This window comes from Strix aluco, chromosome 24 (assembly GCF_031877795.1).
Source record: "Strix aluco isolate bStrAlu1 chromosome 24, bStrAlu1.hap1, whole genome shotgun sequence".
Classification (NCBI taxonomy): Eukaryota; Metazoa; Chordata; class Aves; order Strigiformes; family Strigidae; genus Strix; species Strix aluco.
This window is the reverse complement of record NC_133954.1, coordinates 5,069,444-5,083,049: the sequence shown is the minus strand read 5'-3', so window position 1 is coordinate 5,083,049 and position 13,606 is coordinate 5,069,444. Positions and strand designations below refer to the sequence as shown.

The 13,606-nt window shown below is 41.8% G+C and overlaps 1 protein-coding gene across 3 annotated transcripts in view; it reads right to left on the bottom strand.

Annotated features, from left to right (window-relative positions):
• The window catches only part of MYO1D (myosin ID), a 166,296-nt gene that overhangs the window by 129,581 nt on the left and 23,109 nt on the right, over positions 1 to 13,606 (bottom strand). The window lies entirely within an intron of this gene.

Here is a 13,606-nt window from a genome sequence, read left to right as displayed (position 1 = left end):
TTACTGTCTCTACAACTGACAATAAGTAAACATGAGTTTATGATGCGCTTATATAATCTGCTTCATAAAAGGGATTTAAAGGGAGATTCTTCTTCCACATTCTACAGTTGCCCATAACCCAGCTCAGGACAGAGCAGCACAAGTTTTGAAGCCACTCACTTAAGAGGTCAAATAACATTTGCAAGAAAGTAAACAAAAACACAAGCCAAGAAGCAAATTACAGCCTTTCAGCTCTAGCAATTAGCTTCCACTCCATCTTTTTTGTTGGAAGGCACTTTGATATCATCACTGCTGCTAAAGCAGAAGTGAAAGCTCTTGAAGAACGTGTGAAAATAACCCTAAAGGACACCTTCCTTAAAGCCTGCCTGGTCCTTAGTATGCTTTCTGCAAGCAAGACAGAAAACAACTTTTTTTATTTTTTAAAAAAAAAGTGCCTAAGTTAAAAGATGTTTCCAAAGAAATTCACATTTTATTGAAGGTTATCTAGCAGAAGAGCACAGAAGGAATTGCAGATTAACAGCTGAAGAATTCATACAGCATTTGCTTCTCAGGAGAAAGGATGACAGCAGATTTAGAGACTGACATGCAAATTACAGCATTTCTACCATTAAATCACTAAATACCTGTCTGCACCCTGTATTTAAATCTTACAACATTAGATGGCACCATAACACCTCTGCAGAATACAAGGGCCTTCCTAATCCTTGATGGACTCGGGCACAAATGCTAGCATTACTTTATTGAATTTATTACCACCCCCATGTGGTGACAGGCTTGACATTTTCTATTGTTCATTTGAGAATTTTCTGCAGCATCTTGGCAGTGTTAGTTTTTAGCAGGTGTAATAAAACTCAAAAAATATTATCTAGCAACCAGCATTCCACTTTTTAAAAGCGATTTTGCCTCTAATTCCAGCTTCCTCCAGAAATACCTCTCTAAAGACACAAGAATTGCAAAACATCTTTTTGTTCCTGCATTGCTTTAACTGAAGGTGGTCCTGATACGCACTTCCCAAAACATTAATGAGCTTAAATGCAAAGATATTTTATATTTTAGAGATATATGATGCTTGAAAGCTACCAGAAATGTTTTAGAAAAGATAAGGCTATTATAATTAGCAATACCAACCGCAGCTCAGCGGCTAACTGTCGCAATAAAAATTATGGGTAATGCATAGGCAACAACACTGCAACTGGCATGCAAGCCCGGCATGAAATACAGAATCACAGCCTAATGCTTAAGGCAGACTTTTAGGTACACAGGAAGCCTCACGCACTCAGTCCTTGCCATTTGCCATCCCTAATTTTAATTCTCTGAAGCACAAAGCAGCTGGGAATCATGGTATTGGGAAGATCCCAAACAGGCAGAAGACACACGTGGGTGCAAAGAGATCCGATACCAGGCTGCTCATCTTCTGCCCTCTCAGGAGCACATGAGGGACTCTACATATACATAGGAGAGCTTAAGAAAAACCAAGCACACACAGCACTGTTTCTATTAAGGAGATCAAATCACACTGGGACATGCATAAGTAATGGAACCTATTACAAGGACATCAAAATCAGCCGAATCCATCCCATCTTTTTGGAGATGGGCCATCCAAAAAAGGCAAGTTGCCCAACGGAGAGCCTATAGACTGCACTCCAAAAGTCACCACACAGCAGGCGCATAACCACCACTGAAGACACTATTAATGATAAAACTAAAGATACAGCAGTTTCTGGATGAGGTTTTAAGCCCCACCGTAATGCCAGATGCATGGCCGGAGGGTTCCTGGTCAGCAGAGAGAGGTTAACGGGGCTTGTTTTAGCTGCTGAGAAGAAAGGAAAAAAAAAAAAGGACATCCCTACTGAAGCGTCGTGCCAAGTCACCATCACAGTACCCAATACTTTGACCTCTTCCTTAAGTAATGAATTATGTAAACTTTCAGTAGCAGAGCACAGTTTAAGTTTCCTCCCTTGACAGCCGAGTGTCCTCAGCTGCCTCATAAGCAGAACCTACAGATTTGCCTGTGCCAGCCGGCCCCACCGCAGAGCTCAGCGCGCCGGGAGCCCCTCGAGCAGGGCCCAGCTCGGCCTTGGAGGTGTTACAGCTGCGACACCCACACAGACAGCAGCTGGATGTGCCGTCTGCTTGCGTCCCCACAGCTCTGGGCTTAGACGACAGATCTCACATTTGGCCTCGGAAGCAAGTTTTAAAAAGGTTTACTAGACTCTGATGAGTTGTGTCTTCAATCTCTGTGGCAAAAGGCAGATGGAGATGAGGGAGAAGGATTCATCTCCAGGCTTGACAAACGGGCATCTCTCAAGCTTGGCTTTACCATATGGAGTTTATGAACAACCGACATCTCCATTTACCTCTCTGTTGATTTTTCTTTACTTCTTAGCACCAGAGTTAAAATTCCAGAGCTGTGCTTAGATGTTCCTAAGAGGAGCTGTCGCTCCTCACCCCTCCTTGCTGATAAAGCCTCTTTTCATCCGACAGCGCAGCTCAGCACAGCAGCAGGCCAAGAACAGCAGCGGCTGTTTTCCTAGCTGCATTGCTTCGGTGTGAGAGTCGTGGTTTTCCTTGCCCAAGAAGAACTCATGAAAACTTAAGAAAACAACCAACAACAGCAGTCCAAACTGGGAGGTACAAGCTGTGTTAAATTCACTATTCTTCTGCAAGACAAGGTCACAAAAACAGATGACGAAGCTATCCGGCGCTTTTCGGAAAGGCTCATCAGTTGGGGCATTGCACCCCGTCAGGGGAAAGCTTATCAACAAACAGCACAGTGTAATCATGTCAGTACAGAGTGTGTAACGCGTAGGAGTGGATTTTTGTTATTAAAAGCAATCTACAGCACACTTGATAAAAGTAACGCCTGTACCTAATCCAGGGGGTTGACACCCCCACAGTCAAACCGCAGTTTGTCCGTACCATGAAAATCGCATCATCTTGTGCTGCTACTTGGAGGAGAAAAGATTTCCCCGTAATGATGCTATTTGAATAATTTCTGTATCGCTGTCTTCTGAATTTTCCACTTATTACTCTGGCATCTGAAATCTAGTTCAGCAGCCAAAAAGAAAGTCACAGTATTTAACCCTTGTGTGTTATTTTGATGAAGAACAGCTCTTTCATGAGAAGTTTTTATACTAGTTTTTATTACCTTGTTAAAACATCAATTGATAGTGAGAAAATATAAACCAGCAGGTCACAGAATATAAATCATTTAAAGGGATAGAAATTATCGTCTGGGAAAGAAGACTGCCAAGGCAAGAAAAAGGCTCTTACTCTGGTTTGTAGTTTTTATTTTTAGGGAGTTGAAAAAAAATAAAAATCCTGAAGTCCAGACATCCTATGTTCACATCCAATTGCCGTTGGAAAATACACTGCAGAAATCAGAAAACCAAAGCAGAAATCTTCGCCACCAGAGAGCACTCACATTTAGGATTTGTCCCACCTGACAAACACTCCAGTCAAAAATAAAACTGTTCTTACCGAGGAAATGATGCAACTTCAAATGCACTCAGTACAAATAAAGAAAAGAGTTAGTTGGCAAGACTTGGAACCCATACTCCAAAACAACATCTGCAGAACGCAGACCGTTAAACAAAGGCACCCTACCATGCAGTCGCCGCTCCAAATGCTGAGATTCAAATTATAAAGGGAATTTCTAATTAATCATTCACATGGTAACTCCTCTTTATCGAAAGATAAACAGAAACTTTGTGGGATCACAGACAGCAGGCAGCACGTCGTCGGCTTACTGCTATTTCTGGAATGCAGCATACTTCTGAGATAACCTACGGCAGGTACCAGGGGATCAGTTTGCGGAGAGGCCGGGCTTCGCTGGGGTGTGAAACGGCTCCTCAGAAACACATTTTGCCAGTCTTTCCCTCCATCTGTCTAATATCTGAGGAGCAAAGCAACTGCTAGAAAAATCATGTCAAGTCACCAGTCGTCTCATTTTCTGTTACTTTAAGAGAGCTGAAGTGTCTCTTTTGGTATTATGGATCATTTGCTCCTCAGAAAAGACCTTCTCTCAGCTGGAATACTCCTTTCTCACCATTGATCACAGACTTCACATCCTATTCTGCTTTACACACACAGACACACTAAAGCTTTCCCACCTTAGCAGGTGCTCAGTAAAGCTCCTTGGTCTGACCCCCTCCTGCTCCCTGATGCCACACAAATGCTCCAGAAACAGAGCGTCCTCACGACAAGAAGTCACAACACAGGCACCAACTGAAAACAGACCTTCAGTTAAACTGTACAGCAGTGGCTTAAAGGAAACGTTAACAAAATAAGCAAAAGCAAGTAATTCAGGACAGATACAGGAGTGCTACAGATGCATCAGCCTGCACTAGATAAGTCAACAGCTAACCTAGTACCACGGAAGGTTAAAAGAATAAGAGCTGATGGTTTCAAACTATTATCTATTTCCAACTTACTCATTAACTCCAAAGCACAAACTGAAATATTTAGTACAAGTTACTGCTTTTTCTTCCTCCTTTGTGCACAGGAAGAATGACCCAGCAGCTGCACACCTCTCTGGCATGCAGAAGAGGGACAATTCCTTTTCCTGTTGCCAACACCCTGTGAGATTTGGGCTTTTCCCCCAAAGTACCACCAAATACATACATTAAAAATCCATTACTTGCAGGCTTTGATTCCATTCTCATTGCAAACACACATGAAGACATTCAATTAACTCGTGTTCATGAAGAGAGGTACATGGATAGTCAAGGATGGGCCTTTAGGATGTGTTCACTAAGGAAGAGAATTTAAGTAGGCTTCTGCCATTTACCTGTTTTAAAAGGCAAGAATGGATAGCCAGCTGTGCTGACACAAAGGAACAACTATTCTTCACAGAATCATCTCGGTTGGAAAGGACCTTGAAGATCATCCAGTCCAACCGTTAACCCAGCACTGACAGATCCCAACTACACCAGATCCCTCAGTGCTGGGTCAACCCGCCTCTTCAACCCCTCCAGGGATGGGGACTCCACCACCTCCCTGGGCAGCCCATTCCAACGCCCAACAACCCCTTCTGCAAAGAAATCCTTCCTAATACTTCTTCTCATGCTTTGGGAAGTAGGATGATCTTACTTAAGCAGACTTCACCCTGTGTGTGTCAGACAATTGTGCCTTTTATATGCGATACCAGGTCTCCCTACTGAGAATTCAGTGCTACCTGAAGACTTTATTTTAGGTAAATCTCAAAATAAACTCAGCTGTCAAGCAGGAAAGAATGACTTTCAAGTCTTTCGGTAAATTGTTCAAACTATATTACAGCAAATCATCCTCATCACAAGAGAGCTCAGATAAACAGGATTTGTGTTGGCAGAACTATAGCTAAAATATTCTTGCTGCACTTGGAAAAAGACCAAAAAACTGTCCAGTCAGTATTACCTCCCTGTGCTAGGAAAACAATCCAAGCCTGTCACGATTCTGAATATGCAGGTCTACAACATTCTGATCCATCTTGAGGGCCAGAAAAACTGGAATTTGAGTTCCTGCACATTGTGCATTTAAAGTGCAGGTGAAATTTTTGCTTGCAGTTGTCCTGCATGGATTCAGTTCTCAGATCTTGCCAGTTTAACAAAATAGGAAATGCCATTCAGTTCGCATTCTGCACCACTCCTTTCCTGTACAGAGGGAGCAGAAAAGGCAGGGTGAGGAATACTTCATTCATCTGCAATTTTCACAGTCGGCTTTGGAAATAAGGTTAAAAGAGTCCTTTTTAATGACGTACATTTTTTCAAAAGAAAAGTAAACTATGAGTGACTGGTGCCACATCTTCCTCAACAAACCGTTTAAGCAAACTGACCGTAATTTGACAAGGCTGATTCAGCTCCAACACAGCTGACCCTCGAGTCATCCGCGCAGCTTTGCAAACCTACTAGATAAGGTCGGGGTAAAGGAAAATGGAAGATGGATGCTAAGCTCGCTCTTATGAATGCTGAATAAAGGCTAAAACTGTGAAACGTAGCTACCTAGAAATGGAAAATAATATTAAAAACCCTCTCCTTAAACATGAAGTTAAAGTACTAACCTTGCACTGAAAAAATGCCAAACCACTAAACATAGGAGTCACTGAACTTTCGTTTCTATTTGCGTCAGACAGACTGAGCTGTCTCTCCTACGGCAGGGAAGCGCTGCACACTCTTTTTACGTTTCTAGAAGCATAGCAGAAGGCGCAAGCAGACTTGAAATAGATAATGAGACAAAAGGAAGTTCTTTGAAAAGCTTCCAGGGACAACATAATGCTTTGTGGTTTTATTCCAATCCACACGAGAGAACTGCTGTCACGCACAGGTAGAGGAAAGAAGCTTGCTCCTGATTTCTTTGTGTAAAGCAGTAAAACACACTCCCACTTTCCATGTGAAAATTCTGGCTGAAATACTGTAAAATCCTTATGCAGGAATCATATTACTCTGCTTTGAGCAGGAGGTTGCCCTGAATGACCTCCTGAGGCTGAATTATCCTACGATCCCATATCTAACCAGGAAAGAGTAGAACACACTTGGGATAGCAACAAACAAGACTGCCATCTACCCACAATCTCTAACTTTTTAATCTATCAAATAAAAGCACATAATCTATAGAAGGATAACAAAAAGAAAAAGAAAGCTCAAAAGTCATGTAGGTTCTTCTATGTGCTCCCACCACACTTGAAGTCAACTGGAGCACGTGTGCAGAAGAGCCTAGAGCGCAAGACTCATAAAACTACGGAGGAGGAGGAGGAGAAGGTGGAAGGAATCACTCTATAAATACATTGGTAGGTGAATATCATCTTGCCAGGTAGTCAGAAGAAAAAACTACACAGGCGCATAGAAAAGAAAAAAGGGAATGATTTACCCTGGCCAACACAGGCTTGAAACTGAAAGCTCGCTGTCACGGGAGCCATACGGGAGGAGCATTTCAACAGAAGCTGCAAGGACTAGTGAGCTCTGCTGGATATCGCTGAACTTATTTTATGGATGTATTTAGAATATTTGGCTTCCTGCACTGACCGGCAACTGACTTCATGATCCATTATGTTCCTTCCACTCTGATGTTACAGCGTTCAGGTACTTAAAAAAAGATGCTTTCCCTTCAATCACCACCTCCTCTTTCCAAACCCCATGTCCATATTAACTGTAACCTGCCACACCATGTTTATCTCAGCCTTCAATTTTGGGAATTCAGCTTTGTTTGCTGGATTATACACCACTGTGTTAAAGGGTACACTACCTTCAAATGTATCAGTGGACAAAATTGCATCACAAAAGGCAAAAACCCAGACTAATCGAGAGATTTGCATCGTGCGTGCGGAAGATACCATCTGACTCCATCACGCTGGTTCAGCAGTGCATGAATTCTGCAATGGCAGGTTTCTCTGAATAGTGTTCAGGAAAGGACTAGCTTGTACTTGTGAATAACAACCTTTCTTTCAAGGCATGCTGAAGGAACTATAAAATCCTGCAACCCAACAGAAAGGTCAAGAAACATGCAGAAAAAACAAAAACCATGACTGATACCATGTCACTACCTCCCAACTTCTCCAGTAACTTCAGGAAACAAAAACCATTCATGTTGCTGCCGATGACCCCGATATAGCAGCATCCTTGTATAAACAAACAGAACCCGAAGCCACATCAGCAACTGTACTGATGATGACTTTCAGCCTTATTTTCTAAGCCATCTCTTTCTTACACATAGATGGTATACTATACCAGCTTCCCAATTTTCTGTAATCGCTGTGCAATTAACAGAACTTTGTATTGATGTGTAACTCCACCTCTATTTATTCTACAAGCCTAGGTGCCAAGTTACAATCATATTTCACAGGTTTTCTTTGTAGATGCTTAGAGACTCCTTTTGCAGTCAGCTGGCCATGAGATGTTCAGATGCTTCATTGTTCTGCTGTAAAGGAATATTCTGCATTTGTTAAGCTCATGCCCAGTGCTGATCTGTGAATGCTGCTGGAGTCTCCTGAATACAGCATTGTTTTCATACAGGGCTATAAAACCCCAAGAATCATTTTGCAGTATTAAGATACAGTACACCATGTGCAAGCACTCCAAAAGGCTTGCTTAGTCCTTTGGTAACATTAGATCCAAAATAAAATTAGATGTCTTACTAACACAGGCCACACAAATAATACAAAACTAATACTGCAAAATATGCAAATAATGCACAAATATGACTTATGTTTCTGCATAATTAGGGTTTCTTTTAGAGTTGTTGCAGTGATCTGCATCATCTCACCTAAACACAAATATTGGGTATTGTCGTGGTTTAAATCCAGCTGGCAGCCAAACACCACACAGCCGCTCGCTCACCGAAACCAGGACAAGTATACAGTCCTCAAACAGGACTGTTTGTGTTCTGGCCATGAAACCAGGCAGACTTCTTTAGGCATTTATGTGTTTTACAGCATATTGTGACTTAACACAGCTCTTGTGGTTTTGGCTCATAAACCAGCACATTAGATTACCAACTAAGGGCTTCAGCAGACAAACTGCCGAGTCTCAAAGCAGCAGATGAAGATATTCCACCTACAGCTGCCCATCCAGCTCCTTTGCCAAAGATTCCCTTCTGCCACGTCTGCTGAAGGGACAGCGATGGACAGCCGCAATCTCGGCCACCCCAAGTCCAGATTATCACTGACACCATTCCCTGCGGGACAGATAGCAACAACTTCAGCCAGCTAACATGAAGAAAGAGTCATAAGCAATGGAGGGAAAAACTAAGTTTGCAAATCACAAAGTAAATACATTCCAGCACAGTATGACCATTAACTATTCACAAGGAAAGGACTTTTCCTGGTGCTTCCTTGAAAGCATGCCTACTCAGGAAAAGCTTCCCACTTTTTGGTCACAGATTTGGCTCAGGTCTGTTGTGGAACTTTTTTCCTTGTATTTTATGTTTTGTATTGGAAAAGCTTCATGTTACCCAATGGCAATCTGAACCAGAACTGCAGTAAATCCCCTCTTCACCATCTCTCAGTCTCCGCCCTGTTAGCAAGAACTGAGCAGCAGGTGCCCTGGAAGAGAAACCCTCAAGCCCTGTAGAAATTAGTCTGCATATCAGTGCTGAAAAGGCCCAGTAAATACACAAGGTTTGTTCTTCCAATTAAAGAGCAATTAATATTTTACAGAAAGTTTGGTTTAGAAATAAAGAGGGTTTTTTACTACAACCAAGTGTAGTGCTTTCAGTCCAAGTGATGAGTGTGACTGACCTGGCAGATGCAGCATCAGGATCTTTTTCCCCTCTCACTGAGAGAACACCTTCAAAAAGGGAAGAAAAGGAACAAAACAGGGAACTCCTCAAACATCCTGGTGGATATGGAAGTGCAGCGTAGGATAGGCAAGATAAGCAAATGACTTTGCACAAGAGTTAAGTAGTTCACTTTATATGCTTTGAATGGAAAAACATCTGAGCAGTAGGAGTGCTGTTATTTATGCATTCATCATTCATTGCAAAAGGAGTGAATTTCTAAATGGCAACTGTACTGACTTGTTAAACAATGATAATGCAAGGGGAACATTAGCAATATGGAAAAGGACTTAAATGGTTTGATTATTAAAACAGATTACTTGATTTACATGCTGCTTGTTTTATCATTTTAAATTACCACCAGAATGATTGTGTTCATTTACTTCCTTTAGATTTTACATATTTTTTCTGTCAAGATAGCTCCCAGTCTGAAGCTGAAAAACTATCCAAATAATATTGTGAGACAGCACAAATACCTCTCAGAATTAATAAGCAGATATCCTGTAAAATATCTACAATATCCTGTAAAATATCTATCTTCCACAAGCCAAGATGACTTTGACCACACCGTTGTATTTTTAATTTTAGGCCAGTGGAATTCAGAGCCCTGTGAAATTATTTAAAATAGGATCTTTTCAGACGACGCATCAGCCCGAGAATTCTGGCAGGCACAGGCTTCTGCAAAGTATCGTTTGTTAGATAATGAGTTAGTTAGTGACAATCACCACAAGTCAGAGCAAATGCTACACTGTTCATCAAGAAGAAAGTTTTCACCCACTAATTATTTCCTGAAAGCACAATTTTAGCCTAGAGTAGTGGTCAAGTGCTCACACAGCTTGGGCAGATCTACTTACACACTCAAAACCAGCAACACAGAGTAAAACTGCTTATTCCCAGGATTATCACAGTCATTTTCGACACAAGTACCAAAGCCGCTGGCCCAGTTGAAAGCAGGGCTTTAGACGAAATGGCCTCCCCAGGTCCCTTCCAAACACCGTTACTCCATGGCTATGACACGCCTATCGCAGCTACCAGTAATGGCTGAAAGGCGGCGTTAGGTCCCACAATAGCAGCACAGGTTTTCAAATTAATTTTGCTATCAGCCTTATTTAGATTAATCTTTTTTTTAGAAATCAGTTTAATTAACAGTTCAGAGCTATGACAGATCCTCCTCCAAACGGAGCTATGTTTCTGTATTCCTGTGAGCAATCAGCTGCTAAGCCCTTGCAGAACAGCAACCTACTGCCATGAAACACAAAGAAATACACTTTGAATCAAGTCTGGCAGTCACAAACTGTCAATCTCTTTACACCTTTTAAAAATATATATGAAATCATCTATTAGATGGAAAAAAAAAAATCTTTTCTGTGTTTTCTATGGTTTTTAAGAGATTCATGTGATGCTTCTCGCATTCATCCTTGCTGCAGAAGAGAAGAACGGGTATCTCAGCACTTGCACAGTTGGAACAATACAGATCTTACTGAATTACTAATAATTATAAACTTAGAAATGTTGCCATATCAGCTCCCCAACACACTTAGTGATCATCCTCCAGCAGGCAACAGCAAACGAGGGAAATGGATCTACTGCCAGTTTTCCAAGGGCTTCTGAAAACAACGGAGTGCTTCAAGTTTCTCAAAATATTTTGCTTTGTTATTCAGAAAGCAACAGCAATTTGTACCTTTAGGTGTCTCCTAGCAATCCATAGTGGACTACAACTGTCAACCACTATATATCAGCACACACATATCACGACTTCAGGTCTGTAACACCCACATAGAACGCGTGCTTGGCCGATGAGGAGCAGCAGCAAAGCTGACATCCTCCCCCCAAAGGGGCCTTTTGTTATCTAAAGAAATTCTGTTCAGATCTGCCTCAAGTATAACACTGGTTTCCACACCTATTAATGAAAGGATTTAAACCCACAACATATACAAACCTTATTACTTGCATTTTAAATATTTAATATATGCAATAGTCACTACTACATTACTCTCTATGTACACATTCAAATCCACAAAGTATTTTTTTATTTTTATATACATATTTTTACATATATATGTATATTTAACTTTTAAGGTTTATATTACACAAGGCTCCTCCTAGCAAATATTGCAAACACCCTTCTGGCCTGCTCTTCTAATTGAATCTGATTAATAAAATGATCACTTATACAATCCAGTAAGAAAATGCATCTATAGCTTTGGGATACAATGAAATGGTTTGATGGACTTGCAGATAAGGGCAGGGTTCAAGTGTTTCATTCACAGCACTTTCATACAGTGCCAACAAAATTACTACAAATCCTGGTTTTGTCAAAAGGAGAGTGGAATGTGTTTATGAAATGACTCTTTTCCTCCTAAATATATTCAAGAGAGACTTACAGGAAAAGTTATTTCCTGTTCGCATCTTTGTCCTTTGAGAAAGAGAACAAAGGAATTTGACACTTCATATCTATACTCATCTCAAGCACCCATCTCCTTGGCCTTTTCACTGGAGTACAGTCTCGCATTAACAGTTAAGGAAATAGTCCTACATACAGAAATACCAGAAGGTTTGATAAGTTGCTGCTATGGTGCACAGGTCATCAATGCTGATAAGCAAACACCAGGAAATAAGGACAGTTATTAACACCATATCTCACTTCTCTCAAAGTCCCAGGTCAGAGTAGATAAAAACCAGCTAATTATTTCTTCTACTTCACCCTCATTGCAAGCAAGCTTCTTTTGAAGCTACTTGCACAGTGAAATTTATGTCTCGGTCCTAAAAGAAATACAGTTCAGCAGTGAAAATGCCAACGGTTCTAGGAAACGGGCCATGCAAAAACCCTTCTAAACTGTCCAGTAACCTGATACAAGAAAAATCTTTTCCTTAGGCCAAATCTGTTGATGTAACCTCAAGCAAGACAGACCAGGGATCCAAAATAGTTTAACACCACTTGAAGTGTCGGTTCACCCTGAAAATATCTCATCTGGGCTGCGGCTCATCCGATTGTGGAGAGGAGAACAATAGATACCCACTAGCCAAAGCAGTGTGCCAGGCCCAAGGATTCCTGCGTGGCCTCTGCAAACACTAAGTGGAAGCCCTAAAACACAGGATCAATATGTTAAAACAAACAAACAAGCCTGTGCAACCAGCCAGCAACGGTAACTCACGATTTCCCCTCTACTACCTAGTGCTGCTTTACCAGTGCTATTCCTTAAATTCTTCCTCCTTCCTCTTTTTTCAGTGGGGATGTGGGGAGTGAGGAGAAGCAGGGAGAGAAGGAAGGCTGGAGGGAGAGAAGATAACAGAAAAAAAGTGTAATTCCATCAGCTCAGGTTTGGAGGTTTGTTTCCACTTTTAGTTTAGCCAAGTCAGACTTTATTAACAGTCCTTACAGAAACCACTAGTAACTGCTCATCACAATAAATATCTCTATTTCTGCTAATTTATCTTATGTTAAATACAGAGAAACAGAACAGTTTACAGTTATTAAAACAAAAGCCTGCTAATATTTTATGAAGTCATACCAACATTTCCTTGTCTTCACTGACTGCATCTCCTCCCACTGCACCCTTGAGCCTCAGGAACGTTTTCTAGAAGCACAACGAACTGGTGGCTGGTATCACGCAGTGCATGTAGTGTCCTCTAATCATCCTGTTGCTGATCCATGACCTTGCAATCTACAGCACATCACTCACCTGTAAATGAATGGCTCAGCATTTTGTATAATTGGATTTCATCTGTGAAGTGGATCCAAGGCATCTTCAGGAGGAGCACCACCTCCACCATTCACGCTCCCATTAATGTTATGAATCTTGCTTTTACACAAAGGCCTCCTCTTATCACCTCTGTGATCCGCTGCACCGAGATTCTCGTTTCACAGGCCAGTTGAAGCAACGCAGCTCACAAGCACAGCGTCCATGCTAGCTCCTTGTCAAGCAGATGTTTCACCACTGCCTAGCATCTGCAGCAGGCCCGGGAGAGGGATCTTTCTCAACAGGTCTTTGCACATCCACACTCCCAGAGCTCTCCAACAGACCACACTGTGCACCACACTCCCACAGGGCACCTGAACGTAGGGCCAGGTTACACTTGTTTAATTTGAGCAGCCCTGCAGGACAAAGCCAGCCTCCCAAACCCCTGCAGAGAGCAGCACTTGCATTTCCAGCCTGCCAGCCCTGCATCTGGGTTAACCAGCACAACACCACAAGCCTTCCACTAGATACCGACATTCAGGCAGGTGAAATTTTGGGGTTGCTTCATCAGCTGCACTGACCAGCTTTCCACTGACTATTCAAAGAGCCCTTAACATCACTAGCTCCTCTATGGTGTCCACATTGCAGAAGTGGGGTTCACCTTCAGCTAGGAGATCTCT